Source organism: Esox lucius, chromosome 16, assembly GCF_011004845.1.
Source record: "Esox lucius isolate fEsoLuc1 chromosome 16, fEsoLuc1.pri, whole genome shotgun sequence".
Lineage (NCBI taxonomy): Eukaryota > Metazoa > Chordata > Actinopteri > Esociformes > Esocidae > Esox > Esox lucius.
In genome coordinates this window covers 28731133-28755692 of record NC_047584.1, presented here as the reverse complement: position 1 = coordinate 28755692, position 24560 = coordinate 28731133, and the positions used below count along the sequence as shown (strand labels likewise).

Sequence of the window (24560 nt, the reverse complement as noted above, 5' to 3'; positions counted from 1 at the left end):
AGGTGATTTGAAGAAGATTTGAATCCTTCCCAAGGAATGACATGAATGGACCAGTGTACCTCAATGACATGCATGAATAATTGTACCTCAATGACATTAATGTACAAGTGTACTTCAAAGACATGAATGTACAAGCATACCTCAATGACATTATTGGACCAGTGCACCTCAATTACACGAATGTATAAGCATACCTCAAAGACATTATTGGACCAGTGCACCTCAATGACATGAATGTATAAGCATACCTCAATGACATTATTGGACCAGTGCACCTTAATGACATGAATGTATAAGCATACCTCAATGCCATTATTGGACCAGTGCACCTCAATGACATTAAAAGTACAAGCATACACAGCCATACATAGACAGTAAAATTAATGCTAGCTCGCCTGAGTCCGTAATGAGTGGCCTGAAGAGGTGCTCCAACATGCTATACAAATGTACACATTGACTGATTCAAGTCTACCACTAAAAAAAGTAGAGCATTAAACAGAGACGTAAATTCACCAAGCAACAATCGTCCACTTCATAGTCCTCGCAGGCAAGGTGTAGGACCCATTTCACACATCTTTACTAACCCAACTTCACAAAAGCTATTGGGGGAGACGAGACAGACATTTGATTGAGAGGCCTTGTATGGCACAGCTGTTCAGAACGGGGACTACGTGATCGACAGAGATGCTGGAGCGGAGGAGGTTCTTAGAGGAATGTCTTCATTCTTGTCTCCGTGGCCGGAAAGCCTGTCTCATATCACGACGCCTCTGACATTTTCTGTAACAGGAAGTGAGTTTCCTCTCTCTCTGCAAGGCCAGGCGTCTCCCACCAATCCTCCCTCCATCCCTCGCCTCTGTCTCTCTGAGGGGTCATGTCGCTCACGACTAATGAGAGCTGTCTGAGCCTTTGGTGATACGTTGTCTCACACTTTCTCTCCTCTCTCTCCACTTCACATTATTAATGCTGCAGTTCGCACTCACTCCATTATTCAACTTGAACCTCTCCAATGAAATTCTAAATGTAGATTTATACCCAAAAATACAAACCAAAGTAATTATTGTTCACCCAGTGGTCAGGAACACTAACTCGTAATTCTGCTGTTTTCAAGGTGTAGTCCCATTTAAAAAATGAGCTGACATGACTAGTAAAGGTGTTATGAAAATACATAAATAAATATGTTGTAACTCTTCTAGCTTGCAAATATTATTTATATATAACACAGACAGAACTTAAAAAGCAAAAGCAAACTATTAAGAACAAGAAACCAGGCAGGCCTAATGTAACTACTGTATGTAGTAGGCAGCAAATATGTTTATCTATCCTGACCCAAAACGCATGCCCAATCCGAAAATCCACCAGAAACAGTCTGAAAATATAACCGTAAACTGCCAGCGAAGTTTTCCTCTATAATGAACAATTCCTAATGCGTACTCGGCTTCGCTTGCGAGGAGATACGAACTCGGGACCTATAGTTTGCACATCCGCTTCTCTAAGCGCGACGCTATTTAACAAGGCATACTCAGTCAGTCAGTAAGTAAGAGACATTCGCTCTTCTTGGCTGGCCCCCGCTTACGCGGTCCAGCAAAAAGCAACACACTTCACACACATTTATTTAAAATGTTGAAGAAACAATCCCCTTGCTCATATATTATTTCCTGTGTCTGTAACCTTCAGAAAACTAAGTGTTGGAGGCAGTTTGTAAGAGGCACTTTGATACACGGCCGATTATGCAGGTTTTTCTACTTACAAAGCATGTAGAAGTCTCATTTTTATCATAGGTACACTTCAACTGTGAGAGACGGAATCTAAAACAAAAATCCTGAAAATCACATTGTATAATTTTTAAGTAATTAATTAGCATTTTATTGCATGACATAAGTACTTGATACATCAGAATAGCAGAATATTTGGTACAGAAACCTTGGTTTGCAATTACAGAGATCACATGTTTCCTGTAGTTCTTGAGCAGGTTTGACACACTTCAGCAGGGATTTTGGCCCACTCCTCCATACAGACCTTCTCCAGATCCTTCAGGTTTCAGGGCTGTCGCTGGGCAATACAGACTTTCAGCTCCCTCCAAAGATTTTCTATTGGGTTCAAGTCTGGAGACTGGCTAGGCCACTCCAGCACCTTGAGATGCTTCTTACGGAGCCACTCCTTAGTTGCCCTGGCTGTGTGTTTCGGGTCGTTGTCATGCTGGAAAACCCAGCCACGACCCATCTTCAATGCTCTTACTGAGGGAAGGAAGTTGTTGGCCAAGATCTTGTGATACATGGCCCCAATCCATCCTCCCCTCAATACAGTGCAGTCATCCTGTCCCCTTTGCAGAAAAGCATCCCCAAAGAATGATGTTTCCACCTCCATGCTTCACGGTTGGGATGGTGTTCTTGGGGTTGTACTCATCCTTCTTCTTCCTCCAAACACGGCGAGTGGAGTTTAGACCAAAAAGCTCTATTTTTGTCTCATCAGACCACATTAACTTCTCCCATTCCTCCTCTGGATCATCCAGATGGTCATTGGCAAACGTCAGACGGGCCTGGACATGCGCTGGCTTGAGCAGGGGGACCTTGCGTGCACTGCTGGATTTTAATCCATGATGGCATAGTGTGTTTCAACTGGTTTTCTTTGAGACTGTGGTCCCAGCTCTCTTCAGGTCATTGACCAGGTCCTGCCGTGTAGTTCTGGGCTGATCCCTCACCTTCCTCATGATCATTGATGCCCCACGAGGTGTGATCTTGCATGGAGCCCCAGACCGAGGGAGATTGGCCGTCATTTTGAACTTCCTCCATTTTCTAATAATTGCGCCAATAGTTGTTGCCTTCACACCAAGCTGCTTGCATATTGTCCTGTAGCCCATCCCAGCCTTGTGCAGGTCTACAATTTTATCCCTGATGTCCTTACACAGCTCTCTGGTCTTGGCCATTGTGCAGTTAATACAGGTAATGAGTGGAGAACAGGAGGGCTTCTTAAAGAAAAACTAACAAGTCTGTGAGACGGAATTCCTACTGGTTGGTAGGTGATCAAATACTTATATCACGCAATAAAATGCAACTTAATTATTTAAAAATCATACAATGTGATTTTCTGGATTTTTGTTTTAGATTTGTCTCTCACGGTTGACGAGTACCTATGATAAATATTACAGACCTCTACATGCTTTGTAAGTAGGAAAACCTGCAAAAACGGCAGGGTATCAAATACTTGTTCTCCATATATTTTTTTAGCATCTGATCAGTAACCCAGCTCTCAACATCCACATTTCCTAGAAGTCTCTCTCACCTCCCCTCGTTCTCTACAGCATCTCTCACTGTATCACCACAGACACCATCATGGAAACAATTATTGGATCAACAACAACCTGGATTAATAGAGTTTAAATAAATATGGGTTATGGTCATACAAAGGTATACAGACTTTTCCACTCACCACAGCAGGTGAGACAAGCCAAGGACACTCAAAGCCTTTGGCTGAACAGTGCGCGCGAGCACAGACTACAACAGCACGCTACGACAGCCCCACCTTCAGTGCATTACACGTAGGAAAGATGTTCATCTAGTCTACTCATTTAATTATTGTAGTTCTATGGATTTCGTTTTTTCCAAGGTGTTGCTAAGGCTGTGTCTGCACCTGGCCAGGCTGTTTTCCCTGCTACGGAGTCAGAAGTGTTGCTTTAGAAATGGATCGAGTCAGAGCAGTTTGTAGTATAAGTAACGGCTCGGCTAGGCCTCGGTAAAGAGCCGGTCTGGGGTGTCTGGGAAGGCCTTGGAGATTGTAATGGGTCAAAGGTCAGGTCAACGGACACATCCTTTGATCTGTCAGACTGAACACATGGCAGACCCGTTAGCACCACCTCCATAGCAGACAGAAACACAAACACACCAAAAATAACAAACACAGCATTGCTACAGTGAAACCCAACACAGCTCGTGTCTAGAGACCATTAAAGCTTGCCGTCTAAATTTCCCAAGTAGTTGCCATGGAAACCTACAGCAAAGACTATTGATAAACTCTGAAAACACTCAGAGAGGGAAGAGCGAGAAAGAGGGGGGAGATGTAGATGGGGGAGACGAGGGGCTGGAAAGAGTTGGAGAGAGAAAAGTGGACAAGGAGAGATGGGATGAAGAAAAGGGGCTGAGGGGTCATTAGGGAGGAAAGAGGACAAGGCAGTTGAAGGGACAGATACCCTCTGTCACCACTTTCTCTCTCACACAGACTCATCGCTCCTTCCCCATCTGGTTTCTGAGGCACCCTCAGTGAGGAAAACGGCCATAGAAGAGCAGTAGTTTGGTTGCAAGTGTTCCTGGTGGATAGGAGTGCGAATCACTCAATTTATGTACATACCTAGTTAAATTAATGTATTGGCATTCGATAAAACTGTAACCGCCGTCACTTGTTATTCACGTCAGTGTTTCCCCAAGGATGCTCTGATGCAGAGGAGTCCGTTCTCACACACCAGTAGCTTTATGGCCGATGGGCCTTCCTTCCTTAAGCTCTGGGACTGCTGGTCCGAAAATAAAGTAGAAGATGGATTCAAACAATGCCCCCCCCAAAAAATAATCTCAAATTCCGTAATGCATAACACCAGTTCCGTTTATAGTCATGTTTGGACTTGGTCCATTCAAGCAAAACATAATTAGGTGATCTACGATCGTATCAGCTTTTCCTGGGGGTATCATTTTCTACAATTCATGGACGCTATTCCTCAAGAAATTACGTCATAGCTTTAAGGGGATATGACTACTGTAATGCAGTTTTCAAAAGACATGCAGCCTTTCAAGCAGAGTCAATCTGAAACGACTTGGAACTCACAACATTTTGTTTCTATTTTTTATAGTACATTTACATTTTCCTCAGGTCTGTAATGGACATTTACTGACTGCACATGTATTTTGACTTTTGTCTACCAGTTCTCCCTGAAAATACTAAATAACAAAACTAACAATTGGAATCAGTATTTATTTTCATTTATTATTTTCATTTCTACTACAGAGCATTCACGTTGATATTAGATCAAGTCAATGTACACAACTGTAATTTTTGGAGACTTAAGCTCAATTTCCTCAGAAGGGAATGTCTTTTTTTGCCGGACCGCATAAGCGGAGCTGGCTAAGAAGAGCGAATGTCTCTGAGTGAGTGACGGACTACCCCTTGTTAAATAGCGTACATGTCCCGCGTTCTGGAACAACAGGTCCCGCGTTCGCCTCCCGCAACAGTCAAAATGCATTATGCTTGAGGTTCAGGACAGAAAAAACTTCGCTGGCTACATAATAGGAAGCCTAAAATAAAACCGTTCTTGTGGATATTAGGATTTGTTCAGGATAGACAAACACTTGACGATTCTCTCGTCTTTTCACTTGACAAAAAGTCAGTTATCGTTAGTGATGGCCATACAAGGGTTCATTACTGTTCTTCTAGCAGTAGGATATTATGCTAGCAGTGCTAACACAGATTTAATTTTTCAAAACAAAAGCCATAATTGAAATGTATAAGTTAATATAGTTAATCTTGTCTGTACATTATATGTTTAATGTTCGTTCCAATGTTATTCTTGTCAGTTCTTTTTCACAGACTAGATTGTTAACTATATTGCCTTATTCATTTCAATTATGGCTTTTATTGTGTTAAGAAAATCTGAGTGCTGCCAGCATAATATCCTGTTGCTAAAATAACGCAAATGAAGTCCTGAATGGCCATCACCAGTTATTGTCACCTATATTGATAGATACTGCACCTGTCATTCACCAATGGCTAATTAGCTGTCAAATGGCCAGTGGCAAAAGAGGATTTGTTCAGGATAGACAAAAACCTTGCTGGCTACAACCTTGAGTGAATATGTTATGGGAAGCCTAATATGAAACCTAATTATATTGCGACTATTTCTGATGGATTTTCGAATTATGTCTCAGGATTTGTTCAAGATTAACGAACACTGGCTACAGTCTTTTCACTTAATGAAAAAAGTTATCGTCACCTATATTGATACAATAGTTATTGCATCAATGTCATGCACAAATGGCTAATAAGCTGTTAAAACGGCTAGTGGCATAAGCCATACAGTTCATAGATACTATTTGCGGTGGAGGTAATCTTAAGAATCATTACTCAATTTAACACAATATAATAACGTCTAGCGACATATTACTTGCTAATAACCTTTTAAAACGGCCAGTGGCAAAAGTCACACAGTTCATAGATACTATTTGTGGTGGAGGTCAACTTAAGAAACGTTACTCAGTTTAACGCTAGTTCAAAATATTAAAACGTTGCGTGATTTTAATGAGTGAAAATATTATAATGCAAAAAGGCTATACTAACGCCCAGCCTATGTGCAGTTTGGTGGCATAGTGGTTAATGACAATGGCTTTCACGTGGGCAACCTGGGTTCGATTTGAGGGGGCAGCCACTATTACCACATTTTATTGCGGGCCGGGTGAACTAGGCTTGCCTGGTTTCTTGTTAAAATACACTAGAATATATTTCATTATAAAATAATTTGTTGCTCATATTACCCAGCCCTAATCTCTAGTCAGAAGGTTGATTTCTCTAGAATGATGATTAATCTCTAATGAGAAGGATGATTTCTCTCTTGTCAGGGGAATGATTTGTTTCTAGTCAAAGGGATGATTAGTTGCTCTAGTCAGACGCATGAACAGACTAGTCAAAGGGATGACAATTCTCTCTAGTCGGAGGGATGATAAGTCTCTGAGTCCTTCTAGTCAGAGGGATGAGAAATAACCATGAACTGCTGTGAAATGTACAGATTTGGTTTCTGGAGCAGCAGGCCCACTCAACCCACACTCCACCCACTGCCTGTCTCTGGAGGAACCACACCAATACCAGGCCCACCACAGACACCCAAGTCCAATCCAACTTCCACCCACTGCCTGTGGAGATGCTTCCAGAAGAAGTGAAAGGAAAACAGGCTTGACCTTAAAAAGCTGCTTCCTAAAAAGAAAAAGTGAAGACAGGCAAAGGGGCATGGTACAAAAGAGAGAGGTATTTGAAGAGAACAGATCTACTGAGCCTTTGCAGAGGAGAGAGTCGTGAGGTTATGTGATCCAGAACTTTTAGTAGTAGCTTAGAGCCTTTTAAGACTATGAGAGGGATAGAAAGATAAATATTAAACATAGAAAGCCACATGATGTTTCAGTTTAAATACTCACAGAGAAGCTGAGAGGGGGTTCTGTTAAGAAATATGTATGCAGAAACCTGACAATTCCTTTATCAGTATCTACAGTTCGGACATCTTCATATAAACGGTAGACTTCATAAAATATACTGAGCTAATCAAAGGAAAATAACAGCAGGCAATTTCGACGTTTCTCCGCAATATCAATTAAACCCAGCTCTAACACGTGGAGACGTCTCGCATCCTTTCACGGACAAACCACAAGGGTTACGGACTGGAGCCGGGTTCTTGGCTTGATCGGGCCAGACTACAGCTGTCCCAAGTTGCTCGATGTGTCCCCGGTAAGACTTTCGATCGATGACCGCCATGTAACCAACGTGTGAAACAACCATTCCCGTGGTCAGATAGCGCCGCATCACACAATTCCATAACAAGGGATTGCATTTCTTTTCAATGTTTAAATGAAGGCCGCACATAAAACATACAGTTTCATCCTGCATTTCTACTATAGATACAATGGACAGGGTGCAGCAAAGACATTTCTAATGCCTCTACAGAACAGCTGGTAGGCTTTAGTGTAGAGCCGTCTATCGTGAGGTCTTGGGCCTCGCAGTGCGTCACTTTGAGGCTAAGCATGTTCCATTACTGTGCCTCAATTCAGCTTCATTGCACAGTCTGGGTTTCGAGGCTCGACTGTGCCGCCGGCTGACGAGCGGCTTCGCTGAGAGGTTCACATTGGCCGAGCATTGCTCCGCATGGGAGGTGACATTTGTCAGCAGGGATTTCCTTGACTGATCACGCTCTACTGGCTCCCTCTGGCGAGTCGGGCGCCTGCACGCTTAACTGAAGCTGTCAGATGAGTGAGCGTGACCTCACACAGACTGACTTCCTGGTTGGATGTGTAGTGTGGGAAAAGTAACATTGGACATCACAAGGGAGGTAATAACAGGGGGAAATAAATACCTTTGAATGAGTAGGTGTCCAAACTTTTGACTGGTACACAAAGTCATGTAAAAAAGTACACCCCCTGGAAAGCTGCATTACACACACAATTATCTATGAACTAAATAGCAGTGGAAAGTCCTCACCCGGCCAAGTCAATACGCAGTTAATTTGTCTGGTTCACAGACTTCAGGCATTTAGTTATTGCATGCAATGGACATGCAACCAAATACAAAAAAGAAACAATTTAAAGAAGAAACGCAGTGAAACAGAAATATGCATAATAAGCAGCCATAAAAAAAAAAAAAGGATGCAACCGAAACCAACACAGAAAACCCCTCAAACATTGAGAATAGTAAACACTAGTAAACCCAGGCTGTGCAATAGTAAACATCCAGATCCAACTGGATGTCTGTTCTACCTGACCATTAGTTGCACCCACCCGGGGTCCCTGGTCTGAATCAGAGCCGGATTAGAGGGTTGACATTAAAACATTTAGTCTAACTGGCCTGGAGGTCAACAGCTGAGGGGTATAGAGACAAAAGAGAAACTTTACTGTAGTAATGAGTACAGAGGGTTATGCAAGTGTTCTGTGATTTCAGATGTGAAGTTGAGTGGTAGAGAGTATACACAAGAAAATAATCCCCTCTTTGTCAGACAGAAAAGGGGGGGGGACAGAGAGAGACCGAGTGGGCGGGGCTGAGAAAGAGGGAAGGAGTTAGTGAGTGGGTAATAAAAAGGTAAAGAAATGGGCCAAACGGTGCAGAATAGGTCAGCAGGAGTCCAGCTCCAGCCCCAATACAGCTCCACTCTACAGGCTCAGGCGTCAGGACAATGATCCACTGGATTAAAGATTAAAGGTCTGAACACTCCTCCGAGACAACCCACAGTCTCTTTACAATGACACGACGCCAGCACAGCCATGTCCGAGAAAACCCACATAGCTCACCTACAATGACATTTCACTGGGAGGTGACGGGTCCGACTGTCCCCTGGACAAAACTCCAGGGAGTGACTCATAGTTTGAAAGAACTGAATCCCACAGGAGAGCAGACACTTCAGTCTTTTCCACACCACTTCACGTGACACTTTTGACACCACTTACTGCAGAAGAGCTCTTTACGCTGGCAACTCCACCTAGGCGTGTTGATTCAGGATCATGACCTTTGTAAGTAGGAGTATTTATATAGGATGTGAACCTTTCTGAGAGTACCCAAATAGGTCCATGAACCTTGTTAGTGGGGGTACTTATCTAGGATCAGGTCGGCTCTCAGTAGGAGTATTGATCTAGGATGAGCCCCACAAGTCAACACCAATGTATTGGTTGCGAGGCCAAGCAGAACCAGATTAATTAGCCTGCTAGTGCTAGCATAGTGATTCAGTCTATATTTTTAGCCTGGTCTTTAAATGGCCTGTTTCTTCATTACATTGCCATGGCAACAGACTCGGCACACAATAAGGCGTTATTGATACAGAAGAAAGCCTCCTCAGGGACATTCCAAGATATTTTATTCCTTTTATGCATGGTCATTTGTTTCTGTTAATTTAATTTGGCATCATTGCAATTACGGACGGAAGATTACACAATCCAACAACAGTGTTTGACTAATATAGATGATTATTGCACTACAAATTTTAGAACAATAAGGGAAATCAAAAGTTTTTCATCCCTTTTGGCATTCTACTGTACTGAATACAATCCTGTATAACTACAGTGGATATAAAAAGTCTACACATCCCTGTTAAAATGCCAGGTTCTTGTGATGTAAAAGAATGAGACAAAGAGAAATCATGTCAGAACTTTTTCCACCTTTAATGTGACCTGTAACGAGAACAATTCAAATGAAAAACAAAAATCTTTGAGGGGAAAATTTTTTTTAATCAAAAACTGACAATAACCTGGTTGCAAAAGTGTGCACACACTTAAACTAATACTTTGTTAAAGCACCTTTTGATTTTATTACAGCACTTTCTGGGTAGGAGTCTATTAGCATGGCACATCTAGACGTGGCAATATCTGCCCACTCTTCTTTGCAAAAGCACTCTAAATCAGATCACCCCTACAGATTTTCAATTGGATTCAGGTCTGGGATCTGGCTGGGCCATTCCAAAACGTAAATCTTCTTCTGGGGAAGCCATGCTTTTGTGGATTTGGATGTGTGCTTTGGGTCATTGTCGTGCAGAAAGGTGAACGCCCTCTTCATTTTCAGCTTTCTAACGGACGCCTAATGGTTTTGGGCCAAAATTGCCTGGTATTTGGAACTGTTCATAATTCACTCCACCCTGACTAAGGCCCTAGTTCCATCTGAAGAAAAACAGCCCCAAAGCATGATACTGCCACGACCATGCTTCACTGTGGGTACGGTGATCTTTGGGTGATGTGCAGTGTTGTTTTTGCACCAAACATACTTTTGGAATTATTGTCAAAAAGTTCAACCTTTACACATTTTTGTTTTTACACACCATAACCCATTCTCCCACGTGCTTTTGGGGGACTTTTGTTTTTGCAAACTTCAGTCGGGCTTGGATGTATTTTTTTGTAAGAAAAGGCTTCCATCTTGCCACCCTACCCCATAGCCCATTCATATGAAGAATACGGGAGATTGTTGTCACATGTAGCGTACAGCCAGTACTTGCCAGAAATTCCTGCCGTTGCTTTAATGTTGTTTAAGGCCACCTGGAAGCCTCCCTGACCAGTTTTCTCCTCGTCTTTTCATACATTTTTGGAGGGACATCCAGTTCTTAGTAATGTCTCTGTTGTGCTGTATTTTCTTCACTTGATGATGACTGTCTTCACTGTGTTCCATGGTATATCTTATGCTTTGGAAATTCTTTTGTACCCTTCTCCTGACTGATACCGTTCAAGAATGAGATCCCTCTGATGTATTTTGCTCTGAGATGCAACTAAGAAAATGTGAGTAAAATATTTCGCACCAATATAAGCAATTTAAATATGAAATCAGACAATAATCCTCTAATAAAACAAACAATGTAAATCTAGATGAACTAGACCAGATAACTAAAACAATGTTAAGGGATTACTGGATAGGGGAGGGCAGGGAAGGAGAGGAAAGAGGAGGAAAAAGACAACAGGTAAAAACAGGTAATTTCTAGGGATGCAACCAAAGTGCTTTTTTCCTTGTTCATACCCATTCGGAGTATGTCATCGAACTTTTGTATTTCAAATGACATAACTTACAGACAGCTTTCTCTATATCTTAGATTGTGGAACTTCAACTATTTTAACAACATAAAATCTTAGGAAAATGTGTTGAAATACACTCCATGAAGGCACCAACACAGTGTAAGGCATTTTTGAAAATTCTATAGCCAAGTAGAATGGGAAAGTGGATAGTTATTGGACTAATAAGTCACTGTGGTAAAATCTAGACCTTTGACAAGCTGACAATTTTCCTTAAGGTTTTCACAGTATTAAACTATTCCATGCCAAATCCGATCTTGATCAAAGTGCCACCAGATTAACATTAGGCACTTTAGGAGATCGCTTATCTGGCTATTCAACTGAAGATGAATCCAAAAGTAAAGGCTGTTCAGCACCAAACAGCAATCCCTGCTATTTAGCTATGAATCTGAATGGATTTTGAGATATCACAGTTAAAAGTGACCAATTCTCGACAAGTCTGGTGTTAGCTAGCTGCGGTTAGCTAGCTAGCTTAAGCTTCGGTTTTGTCACCCCTTGAAACGCTTTGCAAAGTTTGCAACTAACAGTTTACTAGTGTTTCAAATGCAAGATAATTTCAGACTGGAGACATTATTGTGGTTAAGTTCACTAAGCATAACCCACATATCCGGGCTGACCGTCATCAAAAACTTGCGTTTGGACAATCTGTTACATAGACTTGTTGCAGCCGATATCTGATCACATATCTTAGCAAGTATCAAACAAATCTCCGATGTGAGTATAGGATCTGTGCATCCGTAGTCATTTCTCAAATAATCTTTGAAAACGGTAAGACAAAGTACTATATTTTATATACCATGGAGAGAGTTCAAACTCTGACTTCCCTGTGCCTTATTGCTTAATTATATGACAATTACCTGTTGTGCAAAACCTCTTAAACCAAGACCTAAAACTGGATTAAACAGTATTACTGGTTGTTTGGCAGCAAGATTTTGCTTTTGGGTATACAGGGCTCAAGAAACTTGAACCGCCACTCCAGGGGCCTGACTAAGCCTAACCCCACTTCCTGTGGTCAGACAGGAAAAACAGCAACAGGAAATGACTATGGCAAATAAACAACTAGGCAGTAGCAGTGGCTACAATGGGTCAGAGTTCAATATAACTTTAGTAAACCGTCGCAACTTTAGCTGTCCCCATCAGTTCTGACGCATGGTGTGTGGTGTCAGATTTATGAACCAAAAAAGGAACCAGACAAGCGTAGTTCGGCTGGCCCACGATTAGAAGTGATGAATGTTGTTCCCCTCACTGGATCGAATCCAAGCCTCGAATGTGAGAGGCTGTCTTTAACCACTATGCCACGGAGCTATACATTTGCCAGGTGTTGGTGTAGCGTCTCGACATTAGATCATTTTGTCACAAATTAACATCAGGAAAGTTTGAATATTTCGTTAGGCACCATTATGAATTGTGTTGAACGGAATAAAGCTTATTAACTTTACCACCACCACAAATAGCATCTATAGTCTGTATAGCTTTTGCCACTGGCTGTTTTAATAGCTAATTAGCCAGTAATAGGCTTACTATTATTTACTAAATTACTACTTGCAATAGTTATAAGAATAGAGCAGTTGCTAGCGAGACTGAAGATGACTTTTACACTGCCAAAGCTAATTAATTTCATGGCACAATAGCATTGGTTTTTCTTTCATTAGTGTGAAAGACATTGATACAATAACTATCAATGTAGGTGATGACAACTGACTTTTCAGTCAGATGAGAGAATCGTGGAAACCCCTACTCTTTTATTGCCCAAATAGTTTTAATGTAGCATATATTACCCCCAAAAGCATGCACGGATGCATACTTTGAAAATCCACCAGAAATAGTCACAACATAACGGTAAACAGTTTTATTTTAAGCTTACTATAACGTAGCTACTGAAGGTGGTAGCAATCAAAGTTTTGTCTATCCTGAACAAATCCTAATGTATAATTAGTTTTGACTGTGACGAGCCTCGAACGTAGGACCTCGTTTGGTAGTCCGCATCTAACCACTACACTATTTAACAAGGGGTAGTCAGTCAGTCAGTCAGTAAGAGACATTTGCTCTTCTTGGCCACCTCCGCTTACTCTGTCCGGCAAAAAGAAGCGTTAATTACATCAGAGTGCATCAGACAGCAGTAGTCAGATGATAATGCGTAGTGGGCTTTGATCAGCATAAAATTGTGCCTTTATAATGACATAACCCTGTGATAATAGCCTTTCTAATGACATAGGCCATAATCACCTAATGACTTAAGCATGTGACACCATAGCTTTTCTAATCAGATAACTCTGTGATAACACAGCTTTCCTACTGAGATAACCCTGTGATAACCACGCCTTTGCAGACGGATAACCCTGTGATAAGAGTCTAATTACATAAACCTTATGATAACAGAGTCTTTGATGAGGATTAATTAAGGCTTCTCTTAAGAAAGCCTTATGTGGAAGCAGAGGCAGAAACAGAGCTCTTTTTCTTCTCTAAACGGCAAACTGCCTCATAAACACATTTCTCCACCTCTCCGATCAAGTGATATTTAAAGCTACACAGTCTCAGGGCTGAAGCCGAATGACCCAGAGGTAAAGACAAGAATGGATGACGGGCCAGATTGCCCTGCTGTGAGAGGTGCTTTTATCCAACACCGTGACTGGGAACCAATCAGCACACTGCATGCTGCCCTTAGGGAAGCCCACTTTCTGGTTGCTGTCTGTTTAAAAAAAAATAAGACAGAGTGAATCACAAGTGTTTATTAATAAAGGCTTGGAATGTCTGAGGCAGAATCCAATCGGTTACATGCTTTCACAACATCGCACCATGTGCTAGTTAAGCTGTCATGTCCTTTACTGATGGGAAAATTAATAAAGCAAGTCTTTGTGTCTCATTCTACATACATTAAAAAAAGATATATTGTAGCCTGTCATGGGAAGCAAAATGATTCCAGAATTTTTTTGGAATTCACCAGCAGGAGGTGGCCCATTTCAGTACCCAGCAGGACAGGGTGGTTAGTGATGGTTAGGAATGGTTAATGATGAGGAAAACGTAAGGGAATTGTAGTATTTAACAAAAAGTGTTTTTCCTTCAAAGCATCTTTTCCATCTTTAAGTAAAGAACAAATTTTGTTTCAATTGTTATATTTCCATAACTGATCCAAACATTTCTCTGGGCTCTCGCTTGTCCCTCAGACATATGGTGAGCAATATATTTGGAACATCAGAATGCATTACAATCAGTATCGAATCACAACGCATCTTGTACACAAAACATTGAAGTTTAAACAATTATTTTGGTATTACCATAGGTAACTATTCGGTTTGCAGTTGAACAAAACCAACAGAATCAAATGAATGTACTAATCAGCTTATTCTGCGAAAAAAAAAAATCCTAAAATAGCATGGCCAATATTATTGTCACCTTCTAAAAGTAGTTAGAAATAATTTGGATTTCAAGCAGGTGATTCTACTTGAGACATCAACTCAACATGACTGGCAGTTTCCTCCAATTTCAAATGGACAAAAGGACTGAGTCTCCTGTTGTTTTACGGTGTTCCCCAACGAGCACGGAGGAAAAGAAAACCGGAGAAGTGCCTTAGACTGTAGCCAAGCACAGACGATCTCAAGGCAAGATGCCCAGCTCCTTAAATTTGTTATACTGGGAATAATAAGTGAACACTGCAGCCTAACCTGCTAGATTGTATTCATTTAGAAGCCACAGTCTAACAACACGTGCTTAACAAGTGCTTAAACAGCTAACCTATTCAAGTTGTTTTTTTAAACTAGACAAACTTCATTGAAATGTTTGAAATGTTCACAAGTTTATGTTTCAACATTAACACACGGACAAATGGCCAAAACACATTGCAACTGAACTGAGCTGTTTTGTTTAAATTATGACTTTAAACAGATAACGAATGGAGCAAATTTAGTGCTGAAAGTTTTTCCTGTGAGGGGAGAGTGTTTTCTTAGAGGAGTGGTTGGGAAAGGCATCGAGTGGCGTGCAACCACCGATCTGAGAGCGACGAGCGGGATTCCCGGCAGCTCAACTCTGCTCACATACCCTGGACATGGCCCTGCGGGAGTGTAGACATGATAGCGACCACGGACACAACGCGGACGAGATCACATTGGTTACTGCAGTAATGACGACGCCCTCGCGTAGCTAGGTTTGGTTAAGGTCAGCTTAAAAACTCAAAAGTTCTATGATTTTGTAAATGTATTAAAAATAAATGCCAAGTGATTAATTGTATTACCATCTGACACACAACATAGCCAGGAAAGCCTGTGTGTAAGGATGCGCCACGGCTCACGGGACCGAGCACAACATAGGCTACCTTCACGCAAAACTACTACCCCGTCCCACTGAACGTGTGAGGCCGTCAGCCCTACAGCAGCCAGTCTGAACGTACCTTTAATCGTAAAACCCTGTCGCAGAGATTTGCAGTGGCAAAACAAATGATTAACTGATGCAAATGGGACAAAACGTTAAAAGAAACCATTGCATCCAAATTGCCTGGGCGCAGACTGGAAGTAAGTGATGTTGAAGCCTGTGAATTAGATCTGCCAACCACAGTTTGGTACACATATTTACACTCTGCGGGAGAAAGTACATTTCAGTTATTTTCCATCACCTGGGAAACCAATTGAAAAAGCAGTGCTTGCAACACATAAAAACTGCTTTCTGTTCCAGGCAATGCGTTTCACAACTAAACGGCGTGAGTGATGTTGAAGAATCTTCCATCAAACTGCCGCCTCCTCAGGAGTGGAATTACAAGGAGCTGCAGCGGCCTATACGAAGTCCACCGGTTTATCCAGGGTGAGGCCTGAAGCAAGGACGAGGAGGAAGGCGAGGATGAGGAGGGAGTTAATATGGTGTCTTCAGCAGCTCCACCCTAGCAAAGGCCTGCAGGTTCACTGTGACTTTGCTTCTGCCCTAGACGGCTATTCATTCCACAGGCACACTAATTCATTAGTGAATAAACAGGTGGGCTGGTCACTGAAAGGTCTGATTCCAAGCTCCAACTTGACCCTAATATCCCCTCTACGTGGCTCTAGACATGTTTAACTGTAGAAGAGGAGGGAGACAGCAGGTCTCAGAGTGAGAGTCGGGAGGGACTTATCAGTAAACCACTGATGGACCCAATCCAGCATGTCTTCTGATGATGTCATTAATTCCTTCTTCCTGGGGGAGGGGCCACATACCCACTATGATATGTGTATGAATAACATTTACCCCCATCCATATAGGCAACAGGCCCCCTGCCTTCAATGAGCAAGCCGCCTGCGACCTCTAAGATATTTTAATTTTTATGATGGTATGTCCTAATGTAAAGGTTCAGTCATACAATATATCCTAATGTAAAAGGACTGTCATACAATATATCCTAGTGTAAAAGTTCATCAGTCATACTGTATATCCTGGTGTATAGGTTATTTTTGTGATTTCGGTTTAACTGAATATTACATTTCCTGGAGTGGGAAATACGGATTAATCTAATCATAATGACAGTGGATTTCTGGTATTTAATTCCATTTGACACATACCGTTCAAAAAAGGAGGTAGTACCTTTCTGCACCAATAGTACAGCTCTCCATTTTGACACAAACATTTTCAGGAGAACAGAAATCAGAGTTACATTCTGGCTTGGAGAACAGTTTTTAAGGGAGAACAGAATGCAGAGCAGCATTTTGACAGCGAGAGCTAGTTAAAACAGCTGAAAGCCTGACATTCACACGGTTAGACGACAGAATCCTCTCTGGTGAAAATGAAAAATATTCTCTACCAACCAAACTACAACTGCCTTGACCGTGCTCCATAATCCCTCTTTTGGTGAAACCACTTCTAACAAGGCTCCATCTGGTTATATGGCGCGAGTCCTGTAGCTCGAAAAGCCGCCGTTACTTTAGGTGTAATCCTGCAGGGGGGGCTTCGGGGCAGGTAATTCGATGCATGCCCTGATTTGTATCCCTAACTCTGTTTAATTGGCGTAACATGAACAGCCTTCCACTGTCAGGCAGTGTTGCAGATGTCAGCAGGACCATAGGATGTTACGGTCAGGGGACAAGCATGTCGTTGAACCACATGAAACCCCACTCTAAATGCTACATGCGCAGACCAGAGGAAAGTGTGGCACAGAGTTATTGCGCAAGCCTGATTCGTTCTAATAGAATGCACTGGTATTCAACTGGACAGTAATCTGGGCTTGATGGCAGGGGAACACAACTGATCCATTCGTCATGGAAATGGCACAATGTCCAAGAGTCATACTGCAAGAGCACATCTTAACTTTCCCCAAACACACTTGTGCATAATGTCAGTTTTATCTGCCCCCTCACTTCACCCCCTCGATGCTGTAAGAGTCACTAGCTGTGAGTTATCGCGAAGAGCTAGTGGACACTTCACATTCCAATAAGTCGTTATAACTAAGAATCCACCCAAGAGCTTTGATCCACTGAAATACGACACAAATGGGAATATTTGCAGAAAAGTCAAAATCGGATTACTCGCACAAGTCGTGGATGCCTGACTGAAAGAACATACATCTAGAAAGGCAGCACAAGGTTTTGTATTGGCCTGGATTCACAGGAGATGCAGCTTTATATTTCCACACGTGTATTAAGTAACCATCTGAAAGGACACGGTCAAACAGACACCGGCTGGCGGATACAACAGAACAGCAGGCTGGCCCTTGCTGGGTAATCCTCCTCCTACCCAGCGGGCTAAAACCCTGTCATGTAAATGTAATCGATATGAAGGACCGGTCCTCTCAAAGAGCCTGTTCAGCGTATAACCACCGTGACAACGGTTTCATTTAAAGACCCCTGAGTCCTGGAAGGCATATAATCCCACGCTGTTGTTCACCCGGTAGCCAACATTGCGCCCTCAGTCCAACAAGTGCTTTTGCCAGTGATAACAAAATGGTTTTTCTCAGTGTCAGTGTGAGATGTTATTTTTTGTTCTACTGATTGTGTGTCCATTATGGCTCATTCCACCCCACTGGACACTGACTGACACATCGTCTTTAGACCTCAGTAGCCGCAGGGAGTGTCTGTAGGGAAGTCTGTAGGGAGTGGTCTGTTGTTACCTCTGGAAGCTGACATGCAACAGTTGACATTTACATTAGTTTACAGTATAACAAAAATGCATGTCTGGCGCAAACCTGGCATCAGGTCTTGTTCATTAAAATGGGTAACACTGGTGTCATCCTCTGACCAGACCGACAGGTTTCTCTCTGTGTGGGTAACACTGGTGTCACCCTCTGATCAGACAGACAGGTTTCTCTCTGTGTGGGTAACACTGGTGTCATCCTCTGATCAGACCGACAGGTTTTTCTCTGTGTGGATAACACTGGTGTCATCCTCTGCTTAATTAACAGCAGCAACAAGCGACCAATCTTTCCTTCGTCAGGTTCTCTGTGGTTCTGACAACACCGGTGTCCTTTTTCTGGGACTTCGACAAGCTGGATTTATCAAGCTGAGCACAAACGACACACATACACAAACGACACACACACACACACAAACGACACACACACACACACAAACGACACACACACACACACAAACGACACACACACACATAAACGACACACACTTTTACCAGCCACAGTTGGTAAATCATTAATTAGTTAAAACAGTATTTAAAACCTGACACGTGAGACAGACTTACTGATTGATCACAGACATTTCACTAACCGTGAATGCCATCCAGAACTATGAAGCATTCGTCGTCAACAGCCCAACAAATGAAGAAAGCGGGGTACATTTTGGGTGCTCCTGGTGCAATTAAACAAAAGGTCATGCAAGGGTTTATGGTCTGACGTCTACATTCAGAAAGTGACCTTTAACAAAACTGTCCCCCTAAAAACAAAAGACTGACTTTAACACAAATGATCTGGCCCTGTGGGGAAAACACACAGCTGGAGTAGAATAATAAGGAAAACACTGACTGTTGGCAGAGTAGGGTTAAAAATCAGGGAAAGATAGAACGCTATTGAATATTGCAGACCTTAACTGAATACAGAATCTGCATAAACAATTAGAAACTGGTGACCGTAGCCTGGCAAGAATATGAACACCATGAAAAACCATGGTTGACCAGAGACAACAGACGAAACATGTACTATTCTCCCCATGCATTATATGGTAAGCAATCGGGAATAAAGATTTGATTGACCATTACAATCCCGAATTGTATTTGTGTATGTAGCTATGCCCATGTATACTGCCAAAATACATAAACATGTATGAACTGCTCTTGTTTCTGTTCTGATTCTGACTGTTCTGACCAGGGCTCAACGCAAAAAAATTACAGGTGCGCCCTAACTTAAACATGGAGAGAAAACACTGCCAAAATGTATGTTTTCACAGCATACAACTAACAAATGCGAGCCATGATACACAGCATCCAATCCACACATAAAACCGCGGTCCGTAAAGACACAGTTATACAAATGCTATCTTAGAAAAATGGGTCTGGCTGCGTTTGCTGTGGATACTGACTTACCGTATGTGCATTTATTTCTTTTTTTTTTACGTCTCCAACTCCGCAATTGAGAGTTTAATGCTGTGCATATACGAATCATGATTTACAATCGTGCATTGGCTGCTGTGTATTTACAGATAACGGTTTACATGCGTGGATGGTATGCTGTGTGTTTATGAAGCATGGCTTATATTTGTGAGTCGTATGCTGTGAATACAAACATTTTGTCAGTATTCTATCTCCATAATTTAGACATATATACATGCTGCAGAGACGCTAGAGAGCTAGAAAGAGATCTCTTACTGACCAATCAAAGATGCTAGACAGCAAGAGGAAGCTCTTATTGCCCTCACAGAAACACTAGACAGCTATAGAAAGAGTGCACTGACAAATCTATTTCTGCAGTCCGTTTTGTTTTACAAACAGGAAGAGGCTCTGTTCGAACAGCACTCAACAACTCGTCTTAGCCCAGCAATCTTGGGGGGACAGAGATGAACAGAACCGTGACTATCGTTCTCCCCATCTCTTTATTTTATCCCTAGATATTTTCCATTCTCTACTTGTCCCCTACAAATGTCTTGTATTGGTAAAGTTAAGGCTTCCCACAAGTGTTTCCTTTCACGCTCCTTAGTGCTCTAGGCCAAACCGAAAAGAGGAACAGAATGACATGACTTACGTCAACATAATATGCGTGTTGAACCCGCTAAAGACACAACATTTAATTCCTGAGATCAGGATTCGTAGCTCAGAGGAATGAGCCCAGTTCACCCGAGCCTGGATTATAAACCACCTCTAACATTGTAGCCTTCTGCACCCTAATTAGACTGAAGTACCTGGCATACAGGCTGTCACTGAAGTTGGCCAGGAGAGAGGGCTAAAGTACTGGAGGTCAAGATGAAGTTATAGAATGGGGAGGGAGCGTTGGGAGGGAGGGAGCGTTGGGAGGGAGGGAGAGTAGAAGCAGAAGACATGAGAGAACATTGAGTGTGTTTCTGTAACCGCCTTATTATCTGTGGTCCCCAGGGCCCGGTGGAACATCAGCCTGTTTCCTTGTAAGCCCCAATCCCCCCCCCCGCCGCCTTCACGCCACTGTGGTGCTTTTGTCCTAGGCATGCAATGAGGAGGTGGGGTCACACCAGACAGCTCCAATCTTCCCACACCCCCGGACCTCGAGTCAGCCCATCCCCCCGTAAAACTACCCCGGCCGTGCTCACAAAACCACCCTGATGTGCAGCAGCTTGCCCCCTACACCCCAACATTATGATGCGAGGGGAGCGCTTGGAGCAGCCAAATACTCCGTAGAGCAAAGCAACCCAAGTTCATGCCCACAGTCACTTCCTGCCAGGCTAGAAAACACGTGGGGGCCATATATACACCATACCAGGAGGAACAGAACAGAGGATTAGATCCCTGGGGATCAGCAGTGCTCTAAACCCCAGCTCTGCTTGTAATAGATCCAGAGTTAACCCGTCAATCCTGGAGACCAACACAACAGCAACCCTTAATCTATCCTAACCCAGCGTCTCTCAGTCATAGGAAGTCGTATTTCATAAGCCTTCACAGTTCCTTTTACAAAGCAGCACAGTTTAAAAATGCTGGTTGTCTCGCTAAGTAAACGACTGAATAATTTCTGCCTAAAGCTGAAGCTCGCTAAACATCACAGATAAACATAAGAACATAGCCTGAGGATGAGTACAAAACTGTACAATGTGAGAGAAAAGCGCAGGCAGGTCTTACCTTGCGTTGCGACTAGTATTGGCTGTACTAAGGTCTGTTAACAGTCCATCACCTGGGGGTCCTAGGAAACCAGAGGCTCGGCAACAGGCAGCTGCAACAGCAACACACAGCGCGAGAGGCTTGACTAGAGCACAGCGAGACAACAACTAGCAACTCCCAAGAAGATTCTTACGAGCTTCCAGCTGCTAACTGGCTGACTGGCTGGCTGGCTGGCTCCCACCAAACTGTCACTCGCCTCCTTTCCCCACTGACGTCAAACACCCTGGTCACATGACAAGGTTCTATGAAAGGCAACTGCAAGCAGCCAGCCCCCGCGTTGCCCTGGTAACAGTGGAACACGGCAGGCGGGCGGGCGCACGGCAACGCTAACTGCTACAGTTGATTGAACAGTTTCAGTAGGTCATCTGACACCAGGCACAATTACAATTGATGGTCAGTGGTGCAGATTAGCTCAGAGTGGTTATAAGGTCTCATTTTAAACCAAAATATACTGTATAAAGAACTGGGTCACTTGAAAAATAGGGAAGAGGATGTCGGTTTTGGCTATTATACTGATTCTATTAAATAAAGGCAACAGGATTTGGGAAATGAAAACATATTTGTTTTAAAGTCAAGAGCGAGCTTTATAAAAACAACAGTTTTATGTGATGGAGATGATCTTCTGGGCTGTATGCGCAGTTTGAGCTCCTAAGCTACCTGGATCATACAGTTCCCTCAAAATATGTTGGCAAAAGAAAAATCTAAAACAGAATGAATTGTCAATGCACCATTTGGAATCCAGTGATAAGACAGAACTGGTCAGTTTCAATACTTTTACAAGGTCCTCTAACTTCAGAAACAGCCTTGTACGACCTGTTACGTCATCACTAAGGGAAAATGCCACTCCATAATCGGAGACTGGAAAATTCAAAGGAAATGAGGAGAAAAAAACAAAACAAAAAAACATTTTGCACAGATACTCAATCACTAAAAATATATGGGGAATTGGGAATGCTTGTGAATACAGGCACGGATGAAAAGGATTGTTTTTCAACTCCACATTAAATTAAAGAAAGCCTGCAACAATATATCAGTTAGACATAAAGAGACTAAATATTGAAACACTGGAAAACAACACACCACAAGTACGGTATGTTCCTGTGACAGGCAGAGGAGTACCAATCCAATTGGCTGAGAAGGAATCAAAGGGATATTTTCACACTTTTCAGTTCCGATTATGTTCATAAAACCACTCTGCATAGTGGGGGTTTCAGTATATAGGCTCTGTATATGTTCCCTAGTTTGGCTGGGGATGTACACTAAGCTTTTTCTTGTGTGGAATATATATCTGACACAGAGGCCTGATGTGATTTTTGTGACTGTTATTATTTCAAACAGAGGAAAACAAATGATCAAACAAACATGCCCCGTTGGGGGGGGGGGGTTAAGTCCTAACAGAAATGATATAAATATCTGCACTGTTTCCGCAAAGTTATTCAGTTGGGATTTTCTACAGGCAGTTAATATTTCAGTTTTGCCCATTAGATATGTAGCCTGCGGCACAGCTCGGCTAGCAACGTGCCTGTAGTCTGGGTTTTCTAGGGCACACTCCTTTCCAACAGTACCAGACAAAGGGAGGCGGCCACTTCACCGGGTCGACACCCCCCCCCCCCCCCCCCCCCCCCCCCCCCCCGGGTCCCTCCAGTCATGGGCTGTGTATAGGGACAACTATGGAACCACAGCTTCCATGAAGGCCAACTCATTTGAATAGCATATGGCGGCCTGGTCAATAGAGGGAAGGGGGCAGGGTTGGGTAGGGGGAGAGAGAGAGAGAGGTCAAACCAGTGAGAGCTTCCCACCTGCCTGGTCAAAGTATTAGTACGGGGAGTCACCCCAGTATGGCACGGGGGAGGGGGGAGGTATGTTTTGCAATGCCCCTGCTACTCTGCTTGTTCCAGAGCTCCGCCGAATTCAAGGCAGACCAATCAGAGCAGGGCTCAGGACCAATCAGAACCAATAAGAACAGGTCTCAGGACAGCACTAAATAAAAGGAATAAGGTCCATTGTGAGACGGTGACCGATTCAGACTGGCTGCAGATAGCATGAAATTGCTCTGAGGGGATATACACACAGAGGAATTCCTTCTGACAGGATGAGAGTAGAGTGGAGAGGAGAGTTGAGAAGAGGGCAGAGATGAGTTTAGCGGAGTTGATTAGTGGACAGAAAGCTGTAGTGGAGAAGCAACTGAAATGGAGGACTCCTTCTGAAGAACATAGAGTAAGAACTTTCAAGAAAAAGATAGTTAATCTACCATGATAAGGCCCTTCTAAATGACAAGCAACACCTAGCTTGTCATTTAGGACACAGATTGAGCCATTAAGTCATTCTCAGACATTGACGTCATTATGCGGAACTACTTTCTGTAAGAAAGAGATCCTGCAGAAGGTTCTCTTTTATCTTGACATTAGATGGCCCTTCACCCTGACAGTAGTCTATGGGCAGAGAAAATAACAAATGGTAATATATGGATCAGTTTTATTTAAACAGCCATTACAAACCATGTTTAGTCACCACCGGCTGAAATTCAAAGTAAACAAAGGGATATAAGCATGTATTTATTTTTACTGAGTGACCGCAGGTCTATCTTGAGAGAATATGCATCTGCTTTGCTAATGATCCAAAAGCTCTACACACTGTAGCTACAGTCCATTTCACACAAACTTCCCTTGTCCATCTTCTGATTAATTTCTCCCACGCTTCACGTTCCTTGCACGCTACTCTGGTCGATCAGATAACGTTTTGCGCATCCCCAACCCATACATCCACTTCAAATTTCTGCTCACCCGATTCAACGGCCAAAAGAAACACTCAGCGGCTATGTGAAAAAAAACTCCAAAAATAAACAGAAGGCTAATCCAAGGCAAGGCTATTCAACTGGAGGCCTGCAGATCGGGCTTGTTAAGCAATATAGAATGGCCCTTTGAGCAAATCTAAAGCTAAAAAAAAAAAAACATTTTATTTGAACAAAAACATTCCAGCAGAAACCCTGAAATATCAGATGAGCATAATGATTCCTGACCCAACAACTACTGAAAGCATTTTGAAAATGTA

General features: G+C 42.7%; 1 protein-coding gene across 2 annotated transcripts in view; it reads right to left on the bottom strand.

Moving 5' to 3' along the window:
• The window catches only part of ncalda (neurocalcin delta a), a 59136-nt gene that overhangs the window by 13883 nt on the left and 20693 nt on the right, over positions 1 to 24560 (bottom strand). Inside the window, exon 2 of one of the 2 annotated variants that reach the window (XM_034286822.1) lies at positions 21471 to 21561. The exons of the other annotated variant lie outside the window; for it this stretch is intronic. The gene's annotated coding sequence lies outside the window, so the exon portion shown is untranslated. The remainder of the gene's footprint in view (positions 1 to 21470; positions 21562 to 24560) is intronic. 2 annotated transcript variants of the gene reach the window in all.